We start from the raw sequence: 27,428 nt of genomic DNA, 5'->3' as shown, positions 1-27,428 counted from the left end.
ACACGAAGACACAAGAAACATGAAGACACAAAAAACACGAAGACACAAGAAACACGAAGACACAAGAAACACGAACAAATTGGAAACACGAAGACACAAGAAACATGAAGACACAAGAAACATGAAGACACAAGAACACGAAGACACAAGAAACATGAAGACACAAGAAACACGAAGACACAAGAAACATGAAGACACAAGAAACATGAAGACACAAGAAACATGAAGACACAAGAAACATGAAGACACAAGAAACACGAAGACACAAGAAACACGAAGACACAAGAAACATGAAGACACAAGAAATACGAAGACACAAGAAACACGAAGACACAAGAAACATGAAGACACAAGAAACACGAAGACACAAGAAACATGAAGACACAAGAAACACGAAGACACAAGAAACACGAAGACACAAGAAACATGAAGACACAAGAAACACGAAGACACAAGAAACATGAAGACACAAGAAACATGAAGACACAAGAAACATGAAGACACAAGAAACACGAAGACACAAGAAACATGAAGACACAAGAAACACGAAGACACAAGAAACACGAAGACACAAGAAACATGAAGACACAAGAAATACGAAGACACAAGAAACACGAAGACACAAGAAACATGAAGACACAAGAAACACGAAGACACAAGAAACATGAAGACACAAGAAACACGAAGACACAAGAAACACGAAGACACAAGAAACACGAACAAATTGGAAACACGAAGACACAAGAAACATGCAGACACAAGAAACATGAAGACACAAGAACACGAAGACACAAGAAACATGAAGACACAAGAAACACGAAGACACAAGAAACATAAAGACACAAGAAACACGAAGACACAAGAAACATGAAGACACAAGAAACACGAAGACACAAGAAACACGAAGACACAAGAAACATGAAGACACAAGAAACACGAAGACACAAGAAACATGAAGACACAAGAAACATGAAGACACAAGAAACACGAAGACACAAGAAACATAAAGACACAAGAAACACGAAGACACAAGAAACACGAAGACACAAGAAACATGAAGACACAAGAAATACGAAGACACAAGAAATACGAAGACTTTGACGACTATGTCATAAAATGTTTAAAAAGTAAAATTATTTGTGAGAACAATGGAATTACAAACTTACTCGGCTGTCTGACCACACTAATGAGATGCCCTCTGGGTAGAAACTGTACAACTTTCTCCTAGTCTTGTAGATTCCTAATTACATTTTTCTTCTAGCATTTCCTGGCCTTTTTTTTTATTCCTTCACGTTTTTTCACACTAATCTATCTCTCAATTTTGTTGTCGTTGGGGTTTTTTTTTGTTTGCTGTTTTTTTTTTAAACTTATTTTTGTTTGTGTATCGACTTTTAAGAATCGCCATTTCCATTTTTTAATTCCTTTCCATTTTCTAGAAAGGCAACATACTACTTGCTAAAAGTTCTAATACAAAGTCTCATCAGGTACCTAAAAGCAACATACTAAAAAAATAAAATTTTAAGCCGAAAGCAGAAAAAAAAGTGATAAATGAACTACAGAAAAAAACAACACAACTGAATCATACATCTGATAGAAAGTTTCCTTAACCACCAACACAATGTACCCTTTAGATGGGTTTATTTTAAATTGGTATCACCAGTATCCTTGTCACTGCCCCACTACTTTATATCTGTTCCGTATCTCCCTTACTATCTGTGTCTATGTTGGTTTGTTACAAAGTAAATGTCAATCCCAACAGCGTTTCTACGTCTGTTTAAAAAAACAAAACAAAACAATATTTTGTAAAGTAATTTTTTTTTGCGCTTTTTTTTTTCAAATATTTTTTTTTTATAAATTAATCGAGATGTTTTTTTTTTAATTCCCAGATTTCTCGCGACATTCTTTTCTTTTCTCTTTCGCCTGAATGTTTCACTCATACACATATATGTATATAAATGTATGTCAGTGGCTTTTCACTATAAAAACATTTTGAATTTCAGAAACTTGATCAAATGTTAAATACAAAACAAATTCAAATTGCATTTTCAAATAAGCTAATTTAAAAAAAAAATATTCTGGCGCCACTGCGTGTGACAAACTATAGATGTTTTAATACGTCATTGTACGTGTTTGCCTATGTTTGTGTTTGTGTGTGTGTGTGTCTCTCTCTCTCTCTCTCTCTCTGCGCATTTGTGTTTATGAATGTGTGACACTGTACTTCCAGAACAAGCTCCTAAACAAAAACAGACTTATTTCGACACGTCTTGGATAATAACCTTCAACGTCTTCAAGTCAGTTTCAATCTAAAACAAAACAGTTTCAAGTATCAATATGTCAATATTTGCATGGGTGACATTGAGACTAATCCTACCATCTCTGTCTTGGGTATCGATCTAGTGACACATACAATACGAGTACTTCATCTTTCCCTGGCTTACTCTCCTTCTCTCTTTTCTCTCTCTGTCTCACTTGCCCTGTTTCTCTTTCTCCCCCCACCCCCCTCAGTCTCTCTGTTCTGTCTCTTCTTCTTTCACTTTTCTCTCTCTCTGTCTCTCTTTTCTGTCTCTTTCTTCTCTCTCTGTCTCTCTTTTTTTCTCTCTTCTCTCTCTCTCAGTCTTTCTTTCTCTCTTTGCTCTCTCTCAGTTTCTCTTTTCCCTCGCTCAGTCTCTCTTTTTTCTTTCTCTCTCACCTCTTTTCTGTCTATTTCTACTCTCTCTCTTTTCTCGGTCTCTCTTTTTCCTCTTTCTCTCTCTCTCTCTCTCTCTCTGTCTGTCTGTCTCCCCCTTGCACAATTGGTTTCTTTTCTTCTCTGGAACTCATTGTCTAAGCCAACATTTAGATCGATGTCTCTATAATTACATGTTTTTGTTGCCTATGTTTATCTCTTGTCTAGTCTAGTCATTATTCACTATAAATGCATTTATTAAACAAATAAAATCATGTTTGTAGTATCAATATTTCCCTCAGTTTTTCTTACTTTCTAGACCTCAAGAACATAAAACTGTAATACAAGGGAGATAATTTGCGAGGCCCAATAAATAAACACAAGACAGACAACCCATCTGGGAGGACGCAGCAAGGGAAGTGTTATTGATGAGGCGATCCCAGATATTATTTTTTAGTTTGTCTCTGAAAGATGCTTCGGCTGCAGCTAAAGAACAGAGTATGTGAAGTATTCAACGCCTCAATGTTGTCAATAGATAATTTTAGAAAGGAAATGAGAAAGTGAGTGAAATAAGGATCATAAGATTAAACAGAAACGAAACAATGCACAATAAACAAAGTTTGCCAAAATTACAAATATTTTAGATATTGTACATATACATTTCAGTAACAATAGGGACTACAATGGGAATGGAATAATAACAAACTGGAACTTGATTTATGAGTTAATTCAAAGATTTGTTAACACATAAAATGATGAAATACATTTTAAATGCTATTGAATTTTAGTTCAACAAATACTTCAGAATGACCCCTCTCTGTTGGGGATTCCTCAATTGGAGAATACATCTAGAAACTAAAGCACTAAAAAAAAAAGGCCACTAAGAATACAACCAATTAACTAGAGTAACATCATTAGTATAAAAAAGGTAGAAAAGGGTGCGGGATAGAAGAACAAGACTAAGGTAGCAATTGTCTCGTTCTGAAGCCGCCTGCTCTCCTCTATATATATAAATCTAAAAAGAGACTCCGACTTAACCAAATAAAGTACACCTATATTAAAACTTTTTCATTTCGATTGTATTTCGGACACGGGATGTATTTAATTAGCAGAGATACTAGCCTGTAACACATGGAGTGTGTGACCGAGCAGCTTAAGCCACTCGACTAACAAGATGGCTGGAGTTCAAATATCGATTTAGATCGAGAATTATTTTGTTTGTACTGATATTTGACTCAAGCCGAAATCAATTAAAAAAAAACATATTGTTTTTCATCAACAAATAGATAGGCTTACTCCTGGAAAACAAGAAGAAACGTCCAGAAATTGAAACACTAAAACGTGGTGATGCATCAATATTAAAAAGTTGTCGACATGAATCGGCCAAGTCTGCTCTAACAACAGTGTTTTACTGTCAACAAAGAGATCACATTGTCTAGTCTGTCAAGACATAATTGTAACAACTTTTTTGTTTCGAATACTATGATGTTTTTGTCATTTGTGACAGTGGAAGTCAAGCGACACAATATTGACCTGTCCAGTCCTAGGATTCCCTGATAACGTTAGGTAACCAAAGTATTTTTTTTCACCGCATCTCGAGATGTCACCAAGCTGACATAATGACATCACATCATTCATTGATTTCTTGCTGGAAGAAGTCAACAGATACTTTTTTTTTTCAAAATAGTTGTCTCAGTTGAAGAATGTCTGCCCCACCACACACACACACACACACATTCTTACGCTTCTACATGCATGGCCACGTCTAAGCACTCAAACACACACATGCACACGCCTTCTTACAGCACACTTGACCAGTGGGCTTACAGAGGTTGAGGAAAGTCAGCTCAACTCTGCCTAAATGAATATATGGAGATGCAGTGGCTGAGTGGTAAAGCACTTGGAACCAGAAGTCCAGTGTTCGAATCCTGGTGAAGAATCTAGGTAGACCACTTCGGGGGCCGATTTTGAGCTAGTGTTTCCACACAAACTGTCATTGTAACCTTGTTTATTTTTGTTTTGAAGAAAGATTTCATTTTGTATACAAATAATTGTTAGCATATTTAAAACATGATTTAGAAACAAAGCAGTTCGTGGAGCTATATACCCCAAATGCCTTCATAATATCTATAATCTTTCAACACTTCACCAAAGGGAACGACCTCTTCCAAAGGCCATGAATGTGAGATGCCCCCTAAATCAAAGAACCATTCAATCGTTAGGCCAGGCCCGCACCGAGCCATTACTTCATGGAAACCAGTTCATTAACTACATTAGAATAGTACCAATGTAATACACTTCCACTCGGCACACATTTTGTATCGGGATAGTCATTTATGACTTCTGAAATTCGTTTGCATTGCTTACCAAACAGATGACCTATGTAGGTGAGCCTCCTTTCGGGGGCCGCATCCGAGTTTATGCAAAACACAGACTTTTTTGTACTATTTGTTTTACTCTTGGAAATACATTGTCTCTTTGATGTAAAAGTTGCATTTGTAACATCAACATGCAACAAGTCTCCAAAGTCTCTGAGAGAGTCAGGAAAAAACTATATAGTCATAGAGACAGAACAGAGAATAGCCACAGAGAGACAGAACAGAGAGTAGCCACAGAGAGACAGAATTGAGAGTAGCCACAGAGAGACAGAACTGAGAGTAGCCACTGAGAGACAGAATTGAGAGTAGCCACAGATAGAGAGTTGAGAGTAGCCAAAAAAAGACAGATGTGATAGAAGCCACAAAAAGACAGATTTAATAAGGAACCAAATAAAACAGAAAGACAAAGTTCGTGTCTACGAGAATCAAAAAGATGTATAGCGATGCTCTCTATGTTCAAGAAGTAAAAAGAAGATTGTCGTTCAGCTCTCACCAGGCAGTCGCCTGTGTCAACTTTCCTTGGGATATTCTTTGCAAGCTCCAATTCTAGTTATGACGTCATGCAAACTTATTCTCCTGGAAATCTTTATAGATTTTTCTTTTTTCCGCTTGCCCCCCTCCCCGCCACCTCAATTTCTTTTTTATTCTTTCTTCCACGTTGTGTCTTGTACAGGCTCTGTTCCTTTACTTCGCCCAAACTTGGTGTATTTGTCCTAGATTGAAAAGAAACTCTCTGAAGCGTTGAAGATGGTGGGTTGAGAAGTAGGTAAATCTTTGTGTCCATTGCACTAGGTCGTTATCTCCAGACACGGGGAAATTGTTTCCAAGCACGAGTACATTGGGGAGGGAAAGAAGAGCTCTTGCATGCGCGTCTATACTGTCTATAGTAGCTGGGTACAATATAGAGAGAAACAGATCATAATGAGAAATACTTTGTAAATGATGAAAAAATATTACAACATAACCCAAGTTTCAATTGCCTGGTGGAGATGTTCATACATGGCGGAAAATCTAAAAATAAACAGCTTTTTGGAGTATCCGGTGTACAAACTAACGGAAGTGTTGACAAAGTAGGTGTTTTAACAAGTTACAGGATACTTTTTGAGCACATTTTAGTATGGTAGAATGACTTATAAACTCTTTGTGACTTTGAGTTGACTATTTTTGAAATTTAATTGAAGCCTCCATAAACATTGTTTAGATGATCGAGAACATGTCCAATTACATTACGTTTATTTGGAAAATGTTTTGTTTATTCGGTGGAGTTTCATACTAACAGTTAAATAGAGTAATTTGTTGGGTTGTTGTTTTTTTTTACATTTGTTTAACATCCTGTTTAAGTTGTTTAAGTGATACAATCAGTGATGGAGAAAGAAGAGAGAAAGTTAATATTAAAGAAGTTAAGTATTTAAAAAATATCTAGGTGTTATAATTGATGAAAAAGTTATCACGGAATCCCCTTATTGATGAAATTATTGAAAAAAGCTTCAGGGTTTATGAAAATAAATGGTTATGCATCTTTTGTTTGGGACCAACAACTCAAGAAAACGTTATGAAATTAGACTAAACTCAAACTAGAACAGTGAGCATGTCAAATTGCATCAATTATTTTGAATCACGCATAACTACACTATTGCATAAGATAGTCTCCTGGTCTTGGGACTTTTATACGTCTGCTGCCTTGCATGTTGACAAAAGAGTTCCATTCGCACTTAGGGGGGAGGGCAACGTTCCACTCTTCCGTTTTCTGTACACTGGACACGCCATTTTAAAATCTTGTTGTTTATGAATTGACTTCTATTGTTATGACACAATTAGGAATTTGTTATTTGTTTCCTAGAAAGGGAAAGTTTTGACTTAGAGACAATGACGCGACTAGTCCAAACAATACTAGGATTTCAGGAAGAATAGCGAAATATTGACAGACCACTTTTGACGGCTTTAGAGAGAGGCAGTTTTTTATGGACGTAGAAATTTTTCTTGACGACATTCGACGGTTCCCTTCATTACAATTAAACTTCTTGTTCGACATTCACTCTCAGCGTCGACTAACTTCTAGTGTTGGCCTTTCACCGGTGTTATTGGATTTCGTCATTTGAGTGTTACCTCCGTTTGACTTACCTGCATAAGACACAGCGCGGACGCTCATAACACTAGTTATACATTTTATTTCTATGCACATTCTATAAAAAGATATTAATAATTTTGCGTCAAATGTTCTCTTTAGCTGGGTTAGCAATGTCCAGACAAGAGATTTTGAGGTGTGTGTGTTTTGCATGTTGAGTGCGTGTGTACTCTACGTGTCTTGAAATACTAGTGAACGCCTCCTTAATTTAAGTCTTGAAAGTGTCGACTTCCTTTGTTTCGTTTTTCCTTAAGGACGGCGCTCTAAAAGTTAAAGTTATACTTTTTGTTTTTCTAAGTCTTTTCTTTTTTACCCGACTTGGTAAAAGTAGGTTACACTGATGGCTACAAGGGTCCTACTTGGGGAACTTAACATGCATGGACGTAGCCAGGGGGTGGGGGGGTTTGCGGGGGGGGGGGGTCGGAGTTAAGTGACTGATCTTTTGCTTTAATTTTGTTTATTTTAGGTGAAATTTTAATACTAAACCATCACTTACCCTAGCACAGCCAAAGGGTTTTGAGTTTAAACCCCCCTACCAAGGGGTTTTGAGTTGGAAACCCCCTACCAGGGGGTTTTGAGTTTGAAATCCCCTACCAAGGGGTTTTGAGTTTGAGACCCCATACCAGGGGTTTTGAGTTTAAAACCCCATACCAGGGGGTTTTGAGTTTGAAAAACCCTATCAGGGGTTTTGAGTTGGAAATCCCCTACCAGGGGGTTTTGAGTTTGAAACCCACTACCAAGGGGTTTTGAGTTTAAAGCCCCCTACCAGGGGGTTTTGCACTTAAATCCCCTTTTCTATAAAAAAAAAATGCAAACGACAATCCCCAAATTCCAAGAGCACATCTAAGGAAGATTTTTTAATTTTAAACACCTCTCCAAAATATACGATAAACCCCTCTTCAATATAAAAAAGCAAATTACACACTCAAAATTGTATGAGCATAGCCAAAGGGGTTTTGAGTTTAAACCCCTCTTCAGCTGGTTTTGAAGCTAAAAATACCTCTTCAATATTAAAAAAAAGCAAATTACGCACTCAAAATGATGTGAGCATAGCCAAAGGGGTTTTTAGTTTACCCTCGCCAGCGGGGTTTGAAGCTAAAAAATAAATTTTTAGTTTCAACCTCTATTCACCAGATGGCTTTTTAAAAAGTTTAAAACCCCTCAAGATAGTTTTCAGTTTAAAATCCCCCTACAGAGCGTTTTAAGGTTGAAAGCCTCTCTCTTCAATGTTATTTCTAAAGCAAACTACAGTCACCAAATTCTATGACCGTAGCAAAATGTGGTTTTGAATTTAAAAAAAAAAAAAAACAACTCCAGATATATTTTAGTTTAAAATCCACCAACAGATGATTCTGACGATAAAATACCCCTTTTCGATATAACATCTAAAGCAAAATAGTCACCTAATTCCAAGATCGTAGTCAAAAGAAGTTACATTAATAAAGTGCAATGATATTGAAAAGCACTAAATGTGGCTCTACAAAGATGGCTAAGATGGATTTTAGGAGTCAGTTATAGAGATCGGGTCTAAATCAAGGAAATCCTATGCCAAAGTGGAAGTCGACCCCTTAGTAAGGTTGTGACAGAGCGTCGCATGAGGTTTGCGGGACATGTTCTCCGACCAAATGAATTTCGCATAACAAGAGTTGCGATGACATCCTAGTACAACGTGGCGCAACACTTTCATGAAAGTCCTCAGAACAGGTGGGAAGAGGCTTCGGACATTGCCAGTGACAGATTTTTATGGAAACAGCTTGTCAGCAAATGCGCCGAACGGCGTAGGAGGGTCTAAGTCAGTAAGAATAGTACATTAGGTTTTGAAATAAAACTTTTTGATAGCAAAATAATGCACTGTAGGTACTTCAGAATATGCATTTAGTTGGCTTTCAATACCAGAAATAGTGCTTGGCGGCGGGGCTCCGCCCCGCGCTGGGGGAGCTGGCAAGAGCGAGGAGTCTTAATTTTTTAATAGCTCCAGAAAGAACCTATTCTTGGGCAAAATAAACGTCTACCAAAAGAATGAAGAGTCAGAATGTAATAGAGATTAATTATGTACACACACACATGAATCCATACAAACACACATTTTATTTTCGGTTGGGGGGGACGGGGGGGGGAGACAAAAATCCCCCCCCCCAAAAAAAAATCTGGCTACGCCCATGTTAACATGTATGTCACTTAGATTCCTAGCATCTCTTTTTGTTGGAATAAAATAACTATAAATTAGCTTGGGAAGAAGAAGAATGATTATGATACTGAATTAAGACTTATGGCAATTATTAAAGTAGCTCCAAAAAAAGAAAACCCACAACGACCAACCGCCTTAACTTGCCGAGCGTAAAGCAGGTGCCTATTCGAGTTGGATGTTGGACAAGCATTCCGAAGTTCAAAAGTTCATCGGGATTTAAACTCGAAACCCATGAGTTTGGAAGCTAAGCGCTTTACCACTATGCCACCACATCCCGATGCGATAAGTAACAAGAATTGTTGGATAGAAAGAGCGACTGTCACCGAGTGAGGCTAGGCCACGTGAATCATCCAGAATGTTAAAAATAATACCTGTTTTTTGTTTTGTTTGTTGTTTTTTTAGATTTAGCCTCAATCCATTTTTATCTCTGGTTGCCTATGTCGCTTTCTTGGAGGTGAAGTTATATAGGCGACTTTCTACTAGGGTGTCATGTGGTTAGCACAACGAAACATTATGTATTACTTTTCAAATTTCACTTATCTATATACTAGTTTGTAAGGACTCGAGACAAATCGGGCTACCATGCAGGATTTGATCTCAGGAAGTTTTGGCTTACTAGCCAAGTTCTCATTCTCTCGTTTAACACATGTCTTGAATAAATCATAATAACTTGTTGCATTGCTCCCAATGCCCTTCCACGTAAAAATCTTATCACGTGATCCAACCTCATATTTACATTTATTGAACGCTTTGGAAAGTTCGGCTAGCGGCCACTAGGAGGGCGACCGTCATGTTATCAGAAATTTCCATATATTATTTTTTGTTTGCGGGAGAAAGAAAAAAAAAGGGGGGGGATGCGCATTACCTCCGTTTGCTCTTTAGTGTCCATTGGAATTCACATGTATCTACTTGGAGAGATCCCCATAGAACACTTTGACAACACCCTCAAATCACAGGGGCGGGGTGATTAAGGGGAGGGGGCCTTCGAATGTCAGAGCAGCATGAAAAGATCACACCGTGATGTCAGGCTGACCTTCATCCAGTGGCTTACGGAGCTCATCTCTCAAAGCCACGACTGCGACGTGTTTAATGCTCACATATACACAAACAAGAGCTTACACACACACATACACACTCTCACACATACACAGTCTCACACTCTCACACGCATACACACTCTCACACATACACAGTCTCACACTCTCACACGCATACACACTCTCACACACTTACATACATAAACAGCCGGCATCTTGATTGCTCGCTTTGCTTAATTCTGAGAGTTTATAGAATCAGGGGCGGCAATCACATCATCTGGTGCGCTCAACGTCAAGGGAGGGTCTCTCTTGTCTGCTCGTCAAACGTTGCAATCTGCATGTACCTGAACTGAATAGATTTATCTTTTGCATTTGGTAAATATCATCATTTGTGTTGTCTGAGAATTACGTTTCAAGAATTAGAGCTGCGTGTAAACTTTCTATCTTTTTATCAACTCACTTCGTCTATCTGTCTGTCTATCAGTCTGTCTGTCTGTGTGGTAAAAAATTTTTACACAAAAACTATCGGTTCGTTGAATTCTTTCGCAATTATCCATAATCGATGACAATACAAAAAAAAAATACAGACCTTCATCAACAGATGCCTGAGAAATATTCTAAAAATACACTTCTATGACAAAGTAGAAAACACCAAACTGTGGGAGATGAGTGGACAGAAAAATATGGAAGTGCAGATCTTAGAGAGGAAGTGGAGATGGATTGGTCACACCCTTAGAAAAGATACCAGCAACAGAGCTAGGCAGGCCTTAGAGTGTAACCCCCAGGGAACAAGACGCAGAGGAAGACCAAAAAGAACATGGGGACGCAGTGTACTTGAAGAAGCCGAGAGGACCGGGAAGAGCTGGGAAACCATCAAAAAAACTAGCAAGAGACCGTGGAGAGTGGCGTGTTTTTGTCGAGGCCCTATGTTCCATGAGGAACTCAAAGGAGTGATGATGATGACAATACATGCTATAAGCTAATCAATTAGATGTTGTGAATTAATCTTTTTATATAGAAAAAGGGAACTAAACCTTGCAATCTTGAGAACTATGACATTGATTTTGAGGTTCCTCCCCTTAATTTTAAAAGCATTTTTTTATAGTTTGGTTCTTAAATGAAAATAAGTTTGAAAACTCTGCCACTCAAGACGGGCACAGAGGCTATATATATAAGCATAATTAGCTTATTTCCGGTCAATACTTTCTTTGACCTTACAATAGCAATTAGTATGACATAAAAACTAAGAGATAGAATAGACATATGTTTATATAGAAATGTTTCAATACTTCTCTCAATTATATCTCTATACAAACATATATAGAAGTAGAAATAGAGAGAAATGTAGAAATGAGCATATAGAGAAAAGGAGATTTATAGAGAGTTATCAAGAAAGTACACTAATAGCGATACAGATTCATAGGTATACATTTCACATACTAGTACATTTTCTAAACCAGTAGGCCCTAAATATATTAAGTCATATTGACATGATATGTAGGTAAATGGTAGTGTGTAAATATATACAGGGGGGGGGGAGCTAAAAGACATCAAGGAGAAAGCTAAAAGACATCAAGGAGAAAGCTAAAAGACCTAAAGGAGAAAGCTAAAAGACATCAAGGAGAAAGCTAAAAGACCTAAAGGAAAAAGCTAAAAGACATCAAGGATAAAGCTAAAAGACATCAAGGAGAAAGCTAAAAGACCTAAAGGATAAAGCTAAAAGACATCAAGGAGAAAGCTAAAAGACCTAAAGGAGAAAGCTAAAAGACATAAATGATAAAGCTAAAAGACATCAAAGAGAAAGCTAAAAGACATCAAAGAGAAAGCTAAAAGACACCAAAGAGAAAGCTAAAAGACATCAAAGAGAAAGCTAAAAGACATGAAGGATAAAGCTAAAAGACCTAAAGGAGAAATCTAAAAGACATCAATGATAAAGCTAAAAGACATCAAGGAGAAAGCTAAAAGACATCAAGGATAAAGCTAAAAGACATCAAGGAGAAAGCTAAAAGACATCAAGGAGAAAGCTAAAAGACATCAAGGAGAAAGCTAAAAGACCTAAAGGAGAAAGCTAAAAGACCTAAAGGAGAAAGCTAAAAGATATCAAGGAGAAAGCTAAAAGACCTAAAGGAGAAAGCTAAAAGACCTAAAGGAGAAAGCTAAAAGATATCAAGGAGAAAGCTAAAAGACATCAAAGAGAAAGCTAGAAGGATAAAGCTAAAAAATATCAAGGATAAAGCTAAAAGACATCAAGGAGAAAGCTAAAAGACATCAAGGAGAAAGCTAAAAGACATCAAGGAGAAAGCTAAAAGACCTAAAGGAGAAAGCTAAAAGACCTAAAGGAGAAAGCTAAAAGATATCAAGGAGAAAGCTAAAAGACCTAAAGGAGAAAGCTAAAAGACCTAAAGGAGAAAGCTAAAAGATATCAAGGAGAAAGCTAAAAGACATAAATGATAAAGCTAAAAGACATCAAGGAGAAAGCTAAAAGACCTAAAGGAGAAAGCTAAAAGACCTAAAGGAGAAAGCTAAAAGATATCAAGGAGAAAGCTAAAAGACATCAAGGAGAAAGCTAAAAGACATCAAGGAGAAAGCTAAAAGACCTAAAGGAGAAAGCTAAAAGATATCAAGGAGAAAGCTAAAAGACATCAAAGAGAAAGCTAGAAGGATAAAGCTAAAAAATATCAAGGATAAAGCTAAAAGACATCAAGGAGAAAGCTAAAAGACCTAAAGGATAAAGCTAAAAGACATCAAGGAGAAAGCTAAAAGACCTAAAGGAGAAAGCTAAAAGACATAAATGATAAAGCTAAAAGACATCAAAGAGAAAGCTAAAAGACATCAAAGAGAAAGCTAAAAGACACCAAAGAGAAAGCTAAAAGACATCAAAGAGAAAGCTAAAAGACATGAAGGATAAAGCTAAAAGACCTAAAGGAGAAATCTAAAAGACATCAATGATAAAGCTAAAAGACATCAAGGAGAAAGCTAAAAGACATCAAGGATAAAGCTAAAAGACATCAAGGAGAAAGCTAAAAGACATCAAGGAGAAAGCTAAAAGACATCAAGGAGAAAGCTAAAAGACCTAAAGGAGAAAGCTAAAAGACCTAAAGGAGAAAGCTAAAAGATATCAAGGAGAAAGCTAAAAGACCTAAAGGAGAAAGCTAAAAGACCTAAAGGAGAAAGCTAAAAGATATCAAGGAGAAAGCTAAAAGACATAAATGATAAAGCTAAAAGACATCAAGGAGAAAGCTAAAAGACATCAAGGAGAAAGCTAAAAGACCTAAAGGAGAAAGCTAAAAGACATCAAGGAGAAAGCTAAAAGACATCAAGGAGAAAGCTAAAAGACATCAAGGAGAAAGCTAAAAGACATCAAGGAGAAAGCTAAAAGACCTAAAGGAGAAAGCTAAAAGATATCAAGGAGAAAGCTAAAAGACATGAAGGATAAAGCTAAAAGATATCAAGGATAAAGCTAAAAGACATCAAGGAGAAAGCTAAAAGACCCAAAGGAGAAAGCTAAAAGACATCAAAGAGAAAGCTAAAAGACCTAAAGTATAAAGCTAAAAGACCTAAAGGATAAAGCTAAAAGACCTAAAGGATAAAGCTAAAAGACCTAAAGGAGAAAGCTAAAAGACATCAAGGTGAAAGCTAAAAGACATCAAAGAGAAAGCTAAAAGACATCAAGGAGAAAGCTAAAAGACCTAAAGGATAAAGCTAAAAGACATCAAGGAGAAAGCTAAAAGACCTAAAGGAGAAAGCTAAAAGACCTAAAGGAGAAAGCTAAAAGACCTAAAGGATAAAGCTAAAAGACATCAAGGATAAAGCTAAAAGACATCAAGGAGAAAGCTAAAAGACCTAAAGGATAAAGCTAAAAGACCTAAAGGATAAAGCTAAAAGACATCAAGGATAAAGTTAAAAGACCTAAAGGAGAAAGCTTAAAGACATCAAGGATAAAGCTAAACGACACACTTCAAACATTTTTATAACTGCTAGAAAAGAACATAATTTTATGACTTGGATTTGAACCATTCAATCAGCAAGCACTCTAACACAATTCACGCAATAACCATGGCATTAACCTCTTCATGGGCATTCGATCTGATCTCGAGCCCGCATTAAGAGTGATTCATTCACTCGGGCGACTCATTCTTGTCTCTCTCCCTGCTCGTAGAATCAAGACAGCGAGTTGTTTGTTCCTCCACTCCTTGAATCATTTTCTCGAAATCTCACGAGTGTCCATCACACTTCTTATGCTCCCTCCTCCCCCAAATCCACAGTAACACACACACACACAAGTGGCCAGTATTAACAAATACATATACTTGTTTATCCAATTAAATAACATTATCGCCCGCTCATCTTCTCCAAAAGTGTAACATATTAAACATTGGATGTACAATCTTCCAAAGTCTTCTGTATTTGTTTAAGATGTATGTACTTTTAGTCTGTAATAGAAGGCATTTGTTGTTTTGAACATAATAATAATAATAATAATAATAATAAGGCTTAATCTTCGATTCATATTAAATCTTAATTCGTGTTTGTTTGTATTATTGGCACATGAGTTTGTTTTTAATCTGTTGCAGTTGTGTATTAGAGCGTAACTGGAAGAGCATTTCAAAAATCATTTTTTCGATTGATATTATTTTCCTTGAACTTTGACCTCATAAATTTTGGGGTCAGAAGCAGACGTTATTGTTAGAAAATTTTTAGAAGGTATATTCTGGGCAGAAGAGGCATAATTATATATATATATATATATATCATGGGCGTAGCCATAATTTTTTTTTCGGGGGGGGGGGGGGGGGGGGGGGGGGGTTGGGGGGGATTATTTTCTCCCCCCCCCCCCGACCCCCCCCCCCAACGCGAATTTTTTTTATATCTATTTGTGTGTGTGTGTGTGTACATAATCTTTATTACATTTTGACCCTTCATTTTTTCGGAAGACGATTATTGTGCCCTAGAATAGGTTCTTCCTGGAGTTAGTGGAAAAAACCTAGATTCCCCGCCATTACTAGCAGGAAGGTCTGGGGAAACACTAGGAGCTTCCCCAGCGCGGGGCAAAGCCCCGCCGCCAAGCACTATTTCTGATATTAAAAGCCAACAAAATGCATATTCTGAGGTATCTACAGTGCATTTTCCTGCTATTAAAAAGTTCTATTTCAAAAACCTAATGTGCTATTCTTACTGACTTAGACCCTCCCGCGCCGTTCGCGCATTTGCCGTCAAGCTGTTTCCATAAAAATCTGTCACAGGTAATGTCTGAAGCCTCTTCCCACCTGCCATGAGGACCTCCGTGAATGAGTGGCGTCAAGTTGTACTAGGATATCATTGCAATTCTTCTTATGCGTAATTCATTTTGTCGGAGAGCATGTCCCGCAAACCCCATACGTCGCTCTCTCACAATCTTACTAAGGATTCGACTCCCAGTTCGGCATAGGATTTCCTTGATTTAGACCCGATCTCTATAACTGACTCCTAAAATCTGTCTTAGCCATCTTTGTTGAGCCACATTTAGTGTTTTTCAATTTCGGCAGATGACTATTCACTACAGTTTATTAATGGAGCCCCGCCACTGGTAAAAATGTGTAACCTCTCTTGAACACGCTCTTGGCATTAAGTGACTGTATTTTGCTTTAGATTTTATATCGAAAAGAGAAGTTTTATCGTCAAAATAATTTGTTTAGGGTTTTCCACCTTAAAATGCTCTGTAGGGTGATCTTAAACTCAAAACCATCTGGAGGGGTTTTAAACTTTAAAAAAAAGCCATCTGTAGAAGAGGGGTTTACACTCAAACCCCCGATTGGATTGGCTACGCTCAAATAATTTAAGTGTGTTATTTGCTTTTTTTATTTATATTGAAGAGATATTTTTAGCATCAAACCCCTCTGAATCGGGGTTTAAACTCAAAACCCCCTTTGGCAACGCTCATAGCATTTTGATTGCGTAATTTGCTTTTTTTCTTACACTAAAGATGTAGCCTCAGTCCCCCCTGGCGGGGGGTTTAAACTCAAAACCCCTTTGGCTACGCTCATAGATTTTAGAGTGAGTAATCTGCTTTTATTTATATTGAAGAGGTACTTTATAGCTTCAAACTCCACTGGATGGGAGTTTAAACTCAAAACCCCTTTGACTGCACTCATAACATTTTGAGTGTATAATTTGCTTTGTTTTTATTATTAAAGAGGTATTTTTTACCTTCAAACCCCGCTGAAGTGGGGTTTAAACTCAAAACTGAGTCAAAACCCATTTAGCTACGCTCATAACATTTGGAGTGCGTAATTAGCTTTTTTTTATATATAAGAGGGGGTTTATCGTAAATTTTAGAGGGGAGTTTTTAGGGTTTTTTAAAACTCAAACCCCCCCTGGTAGGGGTTTTTAAACTCGAACCCCCTGGTAGGGGTTTTTAAACTCAAAACCCCCTGGTAGGGGGTTTTAAACTCAAAACCCCTTTGGATGTGCTGGGGCAAGTGATGGTTTAGTATTAAAATCTCACCTAAAATAAACAAAATCAAAGCAAAAAATCAGTCACTAAATTCCGATCCCCTCCCCGGGGGAGGAATTTCATTGGGGGGGGGGTTGAACCCCACCCCCACCCCCCTCCTGGCTACGCCCATGATATATATATATATATATATATATATATGTAACTGCAGGGCCGGTCAACCTATGCGGTCGCAGTGGGCCCAGCGCTTTCATAGGCCTCGCACTAATTCTATTAAAAAAATATGTACGAAACATTCCTGGAAATGTCTTGCATTTATTAAAATCTCCTGAAAATAGACAAAATTAACGTTTGTGGGTGTCATTCATTACGGAAAATGCCAATCCTATGCGCGATAAAAAAAAAAGCCATTTTCAGCTTTCCTGTGATTAAATGTAATAATCGGACGAATTTTCCCCTTCACCGAAAGTTCCAATATTTTATTTACTTTTATAGTCACTGGCATATAAATATGCCATGTGTTGCAAGGTTCGTAAAGTAAAGTTAACTTGATCGCTATTTTGTACTTAGTTAAGAATGAAAAAAATGCATAGTCGAATATATTTTCTAATACAAATCCTTATTTTCACTTATTATCCTTATTCCCACCCAGACTAGGCCCCCCGCAATCAGTTTCGCATAGGGCCCCGCAATCATTAGGACCGGCCCTGTGTAACTGATAGTTTTATTGTCAAGTGTTTATGTAATCAATGTGTGTTAAATAAAACCTTTCAGATTTTATTTCTACAGGCTACAGCCCCAAGGCCTCCACAACAAAACTCTTTCCCCGGGGCCTCCACAACAAAACTCTTTCCCCGGGGCCTCCACAACAAAACTCTTCCCCCAAGGCCTCCACAACAAAACTCTTTCCCCGGGGCCTCCACATTCTTAAACCCGGCTTTGCATTGATTCTTTATTTAAACACAAACATATTTCTTATATGCTTTTTTTTTTCACTATTTACATGCAGCATAAGAATTATCTTGGCACCGTAACCACCAATGTCAACTTTTATATATTTCCCTTCATGCAGTCAAAGTGATTTATTTTCCAATACTACTACATAACAAGAAACTAACATGTCAACTTTTTTTTTAGCTTTTTTTTTTTAAGCTTCTTAAGCCTTATTGGATTTTAAAAAAAATGGGAATAAATTTAAAACAATAAAAAAGACCTGAATTTTTACGCAACTAGAAAATCTTATTCCAGAGCTGTATGAAATAAAAAGTCAACACAATTATCTACAGGCGTGCGTGCTTAGCAGTAATTAAGGGCTATCTAAAAATAATCCCAACAGGACTTGAATGAAAGCCATAACGAGACCACAACCTTCTGGAACGTGTACGCTGGCTGGAACTCATGGAGGCATTGATTACAAAACTAGTGTCTCCACCTGGTGTCCGTAACACTTCGCTATCGTTAGTGTACTAATAATATTCAGAAAAAGATTATCTAAATACAGCATTCATTGTAAGAGGTAGCCTGTAAGTAACGTAGGAATAACTGGAACGGTATAGCGCAGTAAAAGTAGTACTATAAACATATACAGAAAGTATCGAGCTCAAAGTACTGAAATAGGTCATTGACTTCTTTGTATTGTTTCCACCCTGGTTTAACTCTTAACATCCTGTCTTTCCGCTAACAGAATATATAAATAAGCTCGATGACTAATAATCCTTTCCCTAAGTGATAACCTTAAAACACTAATAACAGTAAATACTGCCTAAACCTGGCTCTGTTTCCATAATACTACTAAACACCTCTACAGCACTGCTCTGGACGTTTGATGGTTGTCTAAGCCTAATCTTCAAGAATTATTTAGATTCTAATAAGTATAACCAATTTAGTATTACTTTCTAATCTAATTTGCTAGGTTTTCTTACATACGAACTGTTTGGTGTTATAAAATAAAATAAAATATCGGTCACAATAATAACCTAGCCTAAATTACCAAATGCTCACAAAACTTGTAGAGAAAAAAATATGTATGTATTATTTCTTTTGTCTGTTCCCTCCCATTTTTCTCACAAAAAGTTGGCATTATTTTCATTGTTCAAGGAACTTCTCTACAACTTGTTGGTCTAATTGATTTCATTCAGAACTTCTTTACAACTTGTTGGTCTGATTGATTTCATTCAGAACTTCTCTACAACTTGTTGGTCTGATTGATTTCATTCAGAACTTCTCTACAACTTGTTGGTCTGATTGATTTCATTCAGAACTTCTCTACAACTTGTTGGTCTGATTGATTTCATTCAGAACTTCTCTACAACTTGTTGGTCTGATTGATTTCATTCAGAACTTCTCTACAACTTGTTGGTCTGATTGATTTCATTCAGAACTTCTCTACAACTTGTTGGTCTGATTGATTTCATTCAGAACTTCTCTACAACTTGTTGGTCTGATTGATTTTATTCAGAAAAACGTGAACATGAAGTACTAGTGACACACGTAACAGATACTCAAAAATTAACAGCCTTTACATTTATAGTTCAATAGTTAAGAAACTTTTTTGTAAAAGCTGGATACCGAATATTTTTCTTGCTCCACGCATAGATTTAAACCCGTTCCTCACAGAACTCAAACTGAATAGACATCAGAAATGCATGAATAGGACAACACAAAAACTTTGCGTATTTCTTCACTGCCACTGAGGAGGAAGAAACTAACTAGAATGTGAAGTTTTGAGGAACTGAATAGAATGTGAAGTTTTAAGGAACTGACTAGAATGTGAAGTTTTAAGGAGCTGACTAGAATGTGAAGTTTTAAGGAACTGACTAGAATGTGAAGTTTTAAGGAGCTGACTAGAATGTGAAGTTTTGAGGAACTGAATAGAATGTGAAGTTTTGAGGAACTGACTAGAATGTGAAGCTTTAAGGAACTGACTAGAATGTGAAGTTCTGAGGAACTGAATAGAATGTGAAGTTTTGAGGAACTGACTAGAATGTGAAGTTTTTAGGAACTGACTAGAATGTGAAGTTTTTAGGAACTGAATAGAATGTGAAGTTTTGAGGAAATGACTAGAATGTGAAGTTTTGAGGAACTAACTAGAATGTGGAGTTTTAAGGAACTAACTAGAATGTGAAGTTTTGAGGAACTGACTAGAATGTGAAGTTTTGAGGAACTGACTAGAATGTGAAGTTTTGAGGAAATGACTAGAATGTGAAGTTTTAAGGAGCTGACTAGAATGTGAAGTTTTGAGGAACTGAATAGAATGTGAAGTTTTGAGGAACTGACTAGAATGTGAAGTTTTGAGGAACTGACTAGAATGTGAAGCTTTAAGGAACTGACTAGAATGTGAAGTTCTGAGGCACTGACTAGAATGTGAAGTTTTGAGGAAATGACTAGAATGTGAAGTTTTGAGGAACTAACTAGAATGTGGAGTTTTGAGGAACTGACTAGAATGTGAAGTTTTGAGGCACTGACTAGAATGTGAAGTTTTGAGGAACTGACTAGAATGTCACTAGATGAACAATATTTTTGGAGTGGTAAGGGCGTTAACTTGAACGATTGACGGACCTATTTTGTGGCGGCATATTCAAAGTCCCCTCCCCCTCTTTCACTTCAGTAAGCAACTTCTTTCAACATTTTATTTTTAATCTTGTTGATTGATTTCAACAGGCGGAAACTGTTTTCACCAATTAAAAGGAGGGGGAGAGGAAAGAACTTTTAAAACCTTTTCCCCTGCTTTGATGTTACCTAAATGTTGTGGCTAGGAAGAAAACTTTTGGTAGACCCCCCAAGTTTGATGTCTTCCAACACAAGACTGACATTGAGATCTCGTCATAGATTACCGCCTCGACCAGTTAGAAACAGAGAGAGAGAGAGAGATGTATAGTAAGGGAGAGAGACATGAATAGTAAGGGAGAGAGAGAGATGAATAGTAAGGGAGAGAGAGAGATGAATAGTAAGGGAGAGAGAGAGATGTATAGTAAGGGAGAGAGAGAGATGAATAGTAAGGGAGGGAGAAAGAGACATGAATAGTAAGGGAGAGAGAGAGATGAATAGTAAGGGAGAGAGACATGAATAGTAAGGGAGAGAGAGAGATGAATAGTAAGGGAGAGAGACATGAATAGTAAGGGAGAGAGAGAGATGAATAGTAAGGGAGAGAGACATGAATAGTAAGGGAGAGAGACATGAATAGTAAGGGAGAGAGACATGAATAGTAAGGGAGAGAGAGATGAATAGTAAGGGAGAGAGAGAGATGAATAGTAAGGGAGAGAGACATGAATAGTAAGGGAGAGAGAGAGATGAATAGTAAGGGAGAGAGACATGAATAGTAAGGGAGAGAGAGAGATGAATAGTAAGGGAGAGAGACATGAATAGTAAGGGAGAGAGACATGAATAGTAAGGGAGAGAGAGAGATGAATAGTAAGGGAGAGAGACATGAATAGTAAGGGAGAGAGACATGAATAGTAAGGGAGAGAGACATGAATAGTAAGGGAGAGAGAGAGATGAATAGTAAGGGAGAGAGACATGAATAGTAAGGGAGAGAGACATGAATAGTAAGGGAGAGAGACATGAATAGTAAGGGAGAGAGAGATGAATAGTAAGGGAGAGAGAGAGATGAATAGTAAGGGAGAGAGACATGAATAGTAAGGGAGAGAGAGAGATGAATAGTAAGGGAGAGAGACATGAATAGTAAGGGAGAGAGAGAGATGAATAGTAAGGGAGAGAGACATGAATAGTAAGGGAGAGAGACATGAATAGTAAGGGAGAGAGACATGAATAGTAAGGGAGAGAGACATGAATAGTAAGGGAGAGAGACATGAATAGTAAGGGAGAGAGACATGAATAGTAAGGGAGAGAGAGATGAATAGTAAGGGAGAGAGACATGAATAGTAAGGGAGAGAGAGACATGAATAGTAAGGGAGAGAGACATGAATAGTAAGGGAGAGAGAGAGATGAATAGTAAGGGAGAGAGACATGAATAGTAAGGGAGAGAGAGACATGAATAGTAAGGGAGAGAGACATGAATAGTAAGGGAGAGAGACATGAATAGTAAGGGAGAGAGAGAGATGAATAGTAAGGGAGAGAGACATGAATAGTAAGGGAGAGAGAGACATGAATAGTAAGGGAGAGAGACATGAATAGTAAGGGAGAGAGACATGAATAGTAAGGGAGAGAGACATGAATAGTAAGGGAGAGAGAGAGATGAATAGTAAGGGAGAGAGAGAGATGAATAGTAAGGGAGAGAGAAATGAATAGTAAGGGAGAGAGACATGAATAGTAAGGGAGAGAGACATGAATAGTAAGGGAGAGAGACATGAATAGTAAGGGAGAGAGAGATGAATAGTAAGGGAGAGAGAGAGATGAATAGTAAGGGAGAGAGACATGAATAGTAAGGGAGAGAGACATGAATAGTAAGGGAGAGAGACATGAATAGTAAGGGAGAGAGAGAGATGAATAGTAAGGGAGAGAGACATGAATAGTAAGGGAGAGAGAGAGATGAATAGTAAGGGAGAGAGACATGAATAGTAAGGGAGAGAGAGACATGAATAGTAAGGGAGAGAGACATGAATAGTAAGGGAGAGAGACATGAATAGTAAGGGAGAGAGAGAGATGAATAGTAAGGGAGAGAGACATGAATAGTAAGGGAGAGAGAGAGATGAATAGTAAGAGAGAGAGAGAGATGAATAGTAAGGGAGAGAGACATGAATAGTAAGGGAGAGAGACATGAATAGAAAGGGAGAGAGACATGAATAGTAAGGGAGAGAGACATGAATAGTAAGGGAGAGAGACATGAATAGTAAGGGAGAGAGAAAGAGAGATGAATAGTAAGGGAGGGAGAAAGAGAGATGAATAGTAAGGGAGGGAGAGATGAACAGTAAGGGAGGGAGAGATGAATAGTAAGGGAGAGAGACATGAATAGTAAGGGAGAGAGAGATGAATAGTAAGGGAGAGAGAAAGAGAGATGAATAGTAAGGGAGGGAGAGAGAGACATGAATAGTAAGGGAGGGAGAGATGAACAGTAAGGGAGGGAGAGATGAATAGTAAGGGAGAGAGACATGAATAGTAAGGGAGAGAGACATGAATAGTAAGGGAGAGAGAAAGAGAGATGAATAGTAAGGGAGGGAGAAAGAGAGATGAATAGTAAGGGAGGGAGAGATGAACAGTAAGGGAGGGAGAGATGAATAGTAAGGGAGAGAGACATGAATAGTAAGGGAGAGAGACATGAATAGTAAGGGAGAGAGAAAGAGAGATGAATAGTAAGGGAGGGAGAGAGAGACATGAATAGTAAGGGAGGGAGAGATGAACAGTAAGGGAGGGAGAGATGAATAGTAAGGGAGAGAGACATGAATAGTAAGGGAGAGAGAGATGAATAGTAAGGGAGAGAGAGATGAATAGTAATGGAGAGAGAGATGAATTGTAAGGGAGAGAGACATGAATAGTAAGGGAGAGAGAGATGAATAGTAAGGGAGAGAGACATGAATAGTAAGGGAGAGAGACATGAATAGTAAGGGAGAGAGAGATGAATAGTAAGGGAGAGAGACATGAATAGTAAGGGAGAGGGGACATGAATAGTAAGAGAGAGACATGAATAGTAAGGGAGAGAGAGAGATGAATAGTAAGGGAGAGAGAGATGAATAGTAAGGGAGAGAGACATGAATAGTAAGAGAGAGACATGAACAGTAAGGGAGAGAGACATGAATAGTAAGGGAGAGAGAGATGAATAGTAAGGGAGAGAGACATGAATAGTAAGAGAGAGACATGAACAGTAAGGGAGAGAGAGATGAATAGTAAGGAAGAGAGAGATGAATAGTAAGGGAGAGAGAGATGAATAGTAAGGGAGAGAGACATGAATAGTAAGAGAGAGACATGAACAGTAAGGGAGAGAGAGATGAATAGTAAGGGAGAGAGACATGAATAGTAAGGGAGAGAGACATGAATAGAAAGGGAGAGAGACATGAATAGTAAGGGAGAGAGACATGAATAGTAAGGGAGAGAGAAAGAGAGATGAATAGTAAGGGAGAGAGACATGAATAGTAAGGGAGAGAGACATGAATAGTAAGGGAGAGAGACATGAATAGTAAGGGAGAGAGAAAGAGAGATGAATAGTAAGGGAGAGAGACATGAATAGTAAGGGAGAGAGACATGAATAGTAAGGGAGAGAGACATGAATAGTAAGGGAGGGAGAAAGAGAGATGAATAGTAAGGGAGGGAGAAAGAGAGATGAATAGTAAGGGAGGGAGAAAGAGAGATGAATAGTAAGGGAGGGAGAAAGAGAGATGAATAGTAAGGGAGGGAGAAAGAGAGATGAATAGTAAGGGAGGGAGAAAGAGAGATGAATAGTAAGGGAGGGAGAAAGAGAGATGAATAGTAAGGGAGGGAGAAAGAGAGATGAATAGTAAGGGAGGGAGAGATGAACAGTAAGGGAGGGAGAGATGAACAGTAAGGGAGGGAGAGATGAACAGTAAGGGAGGGAGAGATGAACAGTAAGGGAGGGAGAGATGAATCGTAAGGGAGGGAGAGATGAACAGTAAGGGAGGGAGAGATGAATAGTAAGGGAGAGAGACATGAATAGTAAGGGAGAGAGACATGAATAGTAAGGGAGAGAGAAAGAGAGATGAATAGTAAGGGAGGGAGAGAGAGACATGAATAGTAAGGGAGGGAGAGATGAACAGTAAGGGAGGGAGAGATGAATAGTAAGGGAGGGAGAGAGAGACATGAATAGTAAGGGAGGGAGAGATGAACAGTAAGGGAGGGAGAGATGAATAGTAAGGGAGAGAGACATGAATAGTAAGGGAGAGAGACATGAATAGTAAGGGAGGGAGAAAGAGAGATGAATAGTAAGGGAGGGAGAAAGAGAGATGAATAGTAAGGGAGGGAGAAAGAGAGATGAATAGTAAGGGAGGGAGAAAGAGAGATGAATAGTAAGGGAGGGAGAAAGAGAGATGAATAGTAAGGGAGGGAGAAAGAGAGATGAATAGTAAGGGAGGGAGAAAGAGAGATGAACAGTAAGGGAGGGAGAGATGAACAGTAAGGGAGGGAGAGATGAACAGTAAGGGAGGGAGAGATGAACAGTAAGGGAGGGAGAGATGAATCGTAAGGGAGGGAGAGATGAACAGTAAGGGAGGGAGAGATGAACAGTAAGGGAGGGAGAGATGAATCGTAAGAGCTAGAGAAAGAGAGAGAGAGAGGAATAGTAAGGGAGGGATAGAGACACCTTTATTAAGTAACTATTTCTCTATATTACATCTGTCTAAGCCAGCCTCCTCATCAAGTACAATGTATCATATTCTAACGACAGCCAAGTCTCATAAGGCTAACCAATGCTACTCTCGTACGGTACACATAATCTCAACTAATCCAGAAAGAATATAGACAGAGCCTCGAATTCAAAACAGTCCTCAACTCTCCCTTCAACAACTACCAAGGATTTGTTTCAATTTTGAAGCAGTCAGTCAGTATGTGACATTTAGTGATTCACTCCACATATAGATACATTCGTTTCAGGCGTTGTGTAGAAGCTATTTCCTTTTATTCCTGTTCTAGCTCTCGTGTTCTGTAAAGGAGTTCCTATCCCAAGGTCCTCGTGACTTTCCTTCAGAGACTATTGCTAAGGAAAAGAGACAGACAGAGAAAGTGAAGGGAGGATTGGACTGTCTTATCATTGAAAGAGATTCTAGTCAAGGTAAAATACAAAGAGGTGTGGAGAAAGACTGTCGACAGATCATGGGTGGTGACCGAAACTGTTCAATAGGCTAAAGGTTATGTGAAGGTGATAATGGAGATGTCATGTAAATAAATAAATAATAGGAAAATATTTCCCATGTACAAATGTGACATGTAGAATTGTTAAATGTACAATTGTGACATGTACAAATAAAACATTCTAAGCAGCTGTGTGACGTGTACAACTGCCACATGAAGGCCTGCAACAGTGACATGTACACATGTAGCAAAGTGTGGCACTTGGTGTTTTTCATCAAATTATTATTTGCTTTAACATAACAGAAAAAAGTTTCGAAATGAAAAATAACTTACAAGCAATGATAAAAAGAAAGGAAAATAAATTGAATAAAGAACAAGGTTAAAAAGACAGTTTGTGTGGAAACACAAACTCTAAATCGGCCCCCGAAGTGGTCCACCCAGGCAGGCTTCAATATTTTCAGAAAGAACAAATGAAATTATATCAAAGACAAATGAGAGATAAGAATGGAGAAAGAAGGTTAACAGATCTTGTGTAGTGCCCCAACGGTCCCGCAGATCAAAGGATAGGTGAAAGTGAATATAAAGTTAGATGTGAACCTGGCCTAACTAGTTCCCCTTTCAGACCTTGTGGTCTATAGGGCAGATGAGGTAAAGTTCATATGTTTTGTGGCCTACGGTTAACGAGGGTGTCATGTAGCCAGCACAACGACCAACCGCCATTACTTTTCCCCAACTAATGTCAGGTACCCATTACAGCTGAGTGGACTCAGAGGCGCCCAAGGATTCCAAACTTGAAAATCCCAGTCTTCACCAGGACCCCCGCGCATCCCCTGGCCTAACTGATGTCTTATGATTGATCTAGCTGTTTTGAAAAGGCTCAATCTCCAAAAAAATTACCACATTAGAACAAAATATTTAGGAAAATAAAGTTTACAAGATTACTATTCGTTTTAAATTAGGTCTAACTTATAATGCATACTAATTAGCTTTTTCTCTTTAAAAAACTGCTTGCATAACTGATTTAAAAAATTAGATTTTTCGCTTTCAGGGAAAAAAAGTAGCCGTTGCATCAGAACTTTGAATGGTCTAAAATAATGAGATGTCGGATTTTCAATATCTTTTCTAGTTTACGAGATCTAAACGGGACGGACTGACAGACGAACACACGGTCAGACGGACAGACATTTCGCACAAAACTAATAGTGTCTTTCCCCTTTCAGGGGCCGCTAAAAAAAGCAGAATAAAGATCAGTATTGATAAAGATTGAATTTCTCTCTCTCTCTCTCTCTCTCTGTCTGTGTGTAACTCTCTCTCTCTCTCTCTCTCTCTCTCCATTCTCTAGCACTACCTCTATCAATCTTTCCTCATTTATTGCTACCAAACAATACACACACAAAAAGTGCTAACAATTACCTGTAATGGCTTGCACTATGTCCACGTCACAACGGAATAACAACCTCCAATGAATTCAGTTCAATCTAATCTGGCCAACTGAGGAGCAGAAAGTGAGTCTGTTAGTGGACCATCAAACATTGATCAATGGACAAGAACACAACAAGCACTAAGTCTTAGGTTTTAACACACAAAAAACGTGAGCTCGATTTGTCTCTGGCTGCTTTCACCTCACAGTTTGTGTCGATCAGTGCCACAGTTGGGACAACACACAAAACCTATGCTTCAGAAACATTCATTAATTCAACCAACATTGAAACAAAACAAAACAAACTGTGGAAAGTGTCTTTTAGTTAAAGCTTAAGACAACACCATATGTGTAAGTGTAACTGGTAGGGAACCTTGGCTTAGATCTATATTACAATGTTACGTGAATTAATTGTAAAAATAATGAACTGGGGAACCAAACTTGAGAAGAGGCTAGATGGGAACTCAACTAAGTAACAAAGGGTTTGA

The 27,428-nt window shown here is 38.0% G+C and overlaps 1 protein-coding gene across 14 annotated transcripts in view; it reads right to left on the bottom strand.

Moving 5' to 3' along the window:
• Window positions 1-27,428, bottom strand: part of LOC106054487 (cGMP-dependent protein kinase 1-like) — a 275,978-nt gene that overhangs the window by 215,817 nt on the left and 32,733 nt on the right. For all 14 annotated transcript variants that reach the window (XM_056020546.1, XM_056020547.1, XM_056020548.1 and 11 more), the window contains exon 2: window positions 26,934-27,011. The gene's annotated coding sequence lies outside the window, so the exon portion shown is untranslated. The remainder of the gene's footprint in view (window positions 1-26,933; window positions 27,012-27,428) is intronic.

This window comes from Biomphalaria glabrata, chromosome 2 (assembly GCF_947242115.1).
Source record: "Biomphalaria glabrata chromosome 2, xgBioGlab47.1, whole genome shotgun sequence".
Classification (NCBI taxonomy): domain Eukaryota; kingdom Metazoa; phylum Mollusca; class Gastropoda; family Planorbidae; genus Biomphalaria; species Biomphalaria glabrata.
The sequence above is the reverse complement of the archived record's forward strand: the minus strand, read 5'-3'. Positions and strand labels throughout refer to the sequence as shown.